The sequence below is a fragment of the Bufo gargarizans genome, chromosome 2, assembly GCF_014858855.1.
Source record: "Bufo gargarizans isolate SCDJY-AF-19 chromosome 2, ASM1485885v1, whole genome shotgun sequence".
NCBI classification, from domain to species: domain Eukaryota; kingdom Metazoa; phylum Chordata; class Amphibia; order Anura; family Bufonidae; genus Bufo; species Bufo gargarizans.
Genome location: NC_058081.1, coordinates 648,984,974 through 648,990,242, shown reverse-complemented (window position 1 = coordinate 648,990,242; position 5,269 = coordinate 648,984,974).

The following is a 5,269-nucleotide window of genomic DNA, read 5'->3' as shown; positions in this document are numbered from 1 at the left end:
GGAGGACGGATCCAGCATTCCGGTATTTTGAATGCCGGATCCGGCACTAATACATTCCTATAGAAAAAAAAATGCCGGATCTGGCATTCGGGCAAGTGTTCAGCTTTTTGGGCCGGAGATAAAACCGTAGCATGCTGCAGTTTTCTCTTTTGCTGATCAGTCAAAAAGACTGAACTGAAGACATCCTGATGTATCCTGAACGGATTGCTCTCCAGTCAGAATGCATGGGGATATGACTGATCAGTTCTTTTCCGGTATAGAGCCCCTAGGACGGAACTCAGTGCCGGAAAAGAATAACGCTAGTGTGTAAGTACTCTTAGACACATCTCTTTTAGTAACTGCCACTAGGGGTAGTAATCAGTCTCAGTACTTATAGACAACAGTAGGAGCTGTATATGAGACTGAAGACTGCCCTGCTACCCCATTGAATCTGGTGGCTAAGTGTTTCCATAGGAGTGGTTTACCAAATCTTTACATAGGCATACTGGAGCTCCTACTATATAGTATAGTGCAAGGTGCAGCAGCGGGAGGAGGCTCCTTGATGTTGGACATGAGTCTATTTTCTTGGATAAAGTTATGAGACCAAATAGCTACTTTTGATAATTAATTAAATTGACTTTTTAGTTTTATATTAATTCTAACAAAACTGGTGACCGATAAAAGGGAGCGGGTGCTACACCCTAGACTAACACCACAGATGTAAGTGGTTTTCTCTTTATTTTATCCCGGCAGGATCAGCCTGTATTAAATCTATTTCACTGGTAAGTAGTTAGATTCTATTATTCTAATAAAAAGAAATCCGGTTCTGGGAAAGCTGGGTCACCATTACACCCCCCACTTGTGAATAGCAAGTCTCCCTAGTCATGCAGCAATATGCCAGGCATACTTTCCATTGAGGAGTGTGGGGAAGCTGGGAGACAGCCTTGTGGGAGCTGGCGTACTGACCATGTTATCGAATCAGGCCATCAGCATTGGATCAGTGGGGGGTGCAGCTTTCAGACTGCGATAACCAGCACAGTTGTTCAAGACGGAGCAAACAAGGAAGAGGCTGCAGCGCCTATGAACAGCAGATCTGGGGTCGGACCCCCACTAATCTAATTTTGATGGCCTTTCGTAAAGTTCTAAAGCCTGGAAAACCCATCAAGGACTTATTTTTTAAGGGGGTTTCTGAGAGTAAATTATTGATGACCTATCTTCAGGACAGGTCTTCAATAACCGATCAGTGGGGGTCTGACTCGGAGCCCCGCTAATCAGCAGTTTGAAGAGGGCGCGGTGCTTCGCTGGGCATTATGGCCTCTTGCTACGTCAGTGACATCACTTTGATTGGTTACAGCTCAGTCCCATTCAAGTGAATGGGCATGGGCTGCAGTACCAAGCACAGCTACTGTACAATAAACAGCGCTGTTCTTTGTGTGCTCATCGGAGGCAGTGTCGGGTGTCGTAACCCCTCCGATCATATATTTACGATAAGTCATCTATATTTTACTCTCGGAAAACCCCTCTTTTCTACAGGGAACACTGTTGAAATGTACCTCTACAGTGACCTCTAGTGTATTATGCCTGTATTGCACTCTTTTCTGTTCCATGTACAGTAGCTGCGGGGCTGCTTTCTCCACTCTATTGTTACGGACTGTGCCTGTCTGTGTGTAGCCCCAGCTTTACTACATTTGAGCACAATAAATGTCTCTAATTTAAATTCTATTCTTATTTGACACTGTTTCTATTTGTGTTAGAGAACAGGAACCACAGAAAATGTATTATCAGCTCTCTTACGCCTCTTGCACACGAACGTGTGGGCCCCGTGGCCGCGCTGCGGTCCGCAATGCACGGTCACCATCCGTGGGGCAGCCGCATGGGGATCGTGGACCCATTCACTTGAATGGGTCAGCGATCCCTCCGTTCCGCAAAAAGATAGAGCATGTTCTATCTTTTTGTGGTGCGGAGGCACGGAACGGAACCCCAGGAAGAACTCCGTAGTGCTTCTGTAGTGTTTAGTTCCATGCTTCTGTTCCGCATCTCCGTATTTGCGGACCCATTGAAGTGAATGGCTCCGCATCCGTGATGCAAAATGCACACGGAACGGTGCCCGTGCATTATATGGTATTAGGCCTCGTCCACATTTCCGTGTGAGTGACACGTCTGTGAAAAACACGTACGTGCTTCATCCGTGAAGGATACGTGGTTGGTCTGTGTGTCCGTTTTTACCATCCATGTGTCATCTGTAATACACTGATGTTGCTCAGCTGAAAATTAATTTCCAAAGAATCTCCTCTCAGTGTTCAGTGAAAAACGGACGCACCACGGATGCCATTCGTGGTGTGTCCGGGATTTTCATGGACCCATTCTATGGGTGTGCTTGGTCCGCATCACGGATCAAAGTAGTGCATGTCCCCATGATTTTTATTTTTTTTACTGACCCATGGGCAGTAAAAATAAATACTGAAATGTGAACAGACAAATTTAAATCAATGGGTACGTGGAAAATGTGGACAGGACACGTCAGTTAAAAATAGAAATGCGGATGAGGCCTTACCCTCAAACTCCATTCCCGCTCATGGGAAAAAAACATAAAAAAAACCTGCATCAACAGCATGTGAACTTGCCTAAGGCCTGATACAGATGATGGATGCGATTCTTTATACACAAAACATGGATGTATCTGGACATCTGTGTGGCATCCAGCTGCGTCCCTTTTATTTTTCTGGACCCATTCATTTGAGTGACTGTGCCTTGGATGGAAATCGGACAGGAATGGTGCACGTTTCTCGGCACAGTCTGTGTGAATTGCCCCACTTTCCCGAATGTTATTATTGAAGGCCTATCTCCAGCTGTTCTGCAGTAGCTCTTGGGTCAGAACTAGGGATGAGCGAATCGACTTTGGATGAAACATCCAAAGTCGATTTGCATAAAACTTTGTTTCAATACTATACAGAGCAAGCGCTCCATACAGTATTAGAATGTATTGGCTCCGATGTGCCAAAGTTATTACTTCGCTCAGTCTCGCGAGACATCGCATAATAACTTCATAAATTGAGTTATACTGTAATAAATCATTTCCCGAACTCGTGTTCGGTTCCAAGTGGTACCCCTTCAAAGGCTTCAAGTGCTATGTGGGTGCAATCCGGATATCACAGGTTTGTAAGACTGGAGTAGAACAAAGACAGGAACTCAGGCTGTGTAAACCAATGACTGATTTGTTTCCATCCTGTATGTACCTGCAGCGGTCATCCTCCTACCTTGCATCATGATAAATGGGGGATCAGGTAAGTATGATCACCAACACAGATCCTGCCAGTCTAAGAGGTCTGGAAATTGGTGGACAACCCCTATTTAGGCCTCCTTCACACATACGTGGATTTTCACGGCCCACGGTCCGTGAAATCCTGGCCTGCTGGAAGGATTTTGCATTTTAATTTTTCCACTTCGCCTTGCTGGAGCCATTTTTATTTTTCCATTCACAGAATGTTCCCCCTTCCTCCATAGATTCAGTGCTTACCAGGGGCATACATTGAGTTGAGGAGGCTCAATGACAGTGATTAAAGGAAGTTACCCCATGAAAATATACATGGAATAAAAAATATTGTTTGTTTTCTCATGTATTAGTGTTACCTTTTTTTTTTATAGCATATTACAGTATTTTTCGCCCTATAAGACGCACTGGCCCATAAGCCGCACCTAGGTTTTAGAGGAGGACAATAAGAAAAAATTATTTTCCATTACACCTCAGATCAGACCTCAGCTAACAGCCCCAATCAGACCCCCAATGTTAATAAGAACCCAACAAGTCATGTGAATGACCCCAATCAGACATATTGGCCCCCAGCAGCCCCTATTGCCTCATATCAGGCCTCTATAGCCCCAATTGCTTCTCTCTCATATTGTCCCCTTTCCCTCATGTTTAATAAAATAAATAAACCACTTACCTCTCCTGTTCCTGGATGCCGCCGCTCCTCTCCTCCAGCACGCTCTGTCTTCCGGCTAAGGCTGCGCACAGCATGAGATCACAGAGCGTGGTCACGCTGTGCGCAGCCTTCACAGCCGAGGAGGACCAGGAAGCGGTGAGTACAAAGCCTTTACCGCTTCCCTGTCCTCCGGTACTAATGAGCTCCTCCATAATGGAAGTGCTCATTAGTATTTGCCCCATAAGACGCAGGGGGTGGGGGAAATGTGTCTTATGGGGTGAAAAATATGGTTATTTTTTAACTTCATCAAAAGTTTTGTAAGAATACACAGTATTTTATGGTTCAATAAGTTTTTATTTTCATTTATAATCATAAAGGAAACATCACAATTTGCAGTATAGAAACCACATAAATAGTTACAATGCGACATGCAGTCTTAAACAGCAGTATAGCTTAAAGGACATGGTACAAGCATGTAACCGTAACTATATTGCAAACAACAAGCTGTAATATAGACAGCGGAATCAAAAGGCCCCAGAAGGGCTTAAAAAGGCCTCAAATAAAGGTACATAGGCCCATAATTCTAGATAAATGGAATACACAGTATTTTAAACAGCTCGGCCTAAGGCTACTTTCACACTAGCGTTTTTGCTGGATCCGAGAGGGTTCAGCAAAAACGCTTCCGTTACTGATAATACAGCCATCTGCATCCGTTATGAACGGATCCGGTTGTATTATCTTTAAGATAGCCAAGACGAATCGGTCATTAACTCCATTGAAAGTCAATGGGGGACTGATCCGTTTTCTATTGTGGCAGATTGCGTCTTGATCAGTTTCCCAGGACAGAAAGCAAAATACAAGATATTGTGGTCTGCTCTCCGGTCTGGGAACGCCACGGAATGTATTTTTGAGCACTCTGTTCTGTTCAGTTCAGTTTTGTCCCCATTGACAATGAATGGGGACAAAACTGAAGCGTTTTTTTTCCTGGTATTGAGCCCCTATGACGGAACTCAATACCGGAAAACTTAAACGCTAGTGTGAAAGTACCCTTACTCGATTGTAGCGCCCCCTCCTGTTTCTCCTTCTGGTCCACCTATGCTGAGTAGCTTTCCTGCTCCCTCCCTCAGACACCCTTCATTCATTCATCCATCCTTACTTCTAAATGCATAGAAATATATAGCTTCATCTCTCTCTAGACGGGGAAGGAAATAGTTTTACACTTGGTTACATACAATATGTATCTGTATGTGAGGGACTATTTTCTATGCAAGGGAGGAAGGTGTTAACAATAGCCATCCATTGTGAGAAAAGCAGCTGCTGCCCCCCACAGAAAGGTAAGCACGTCCTCAAAATAAGTAAAAATTAGG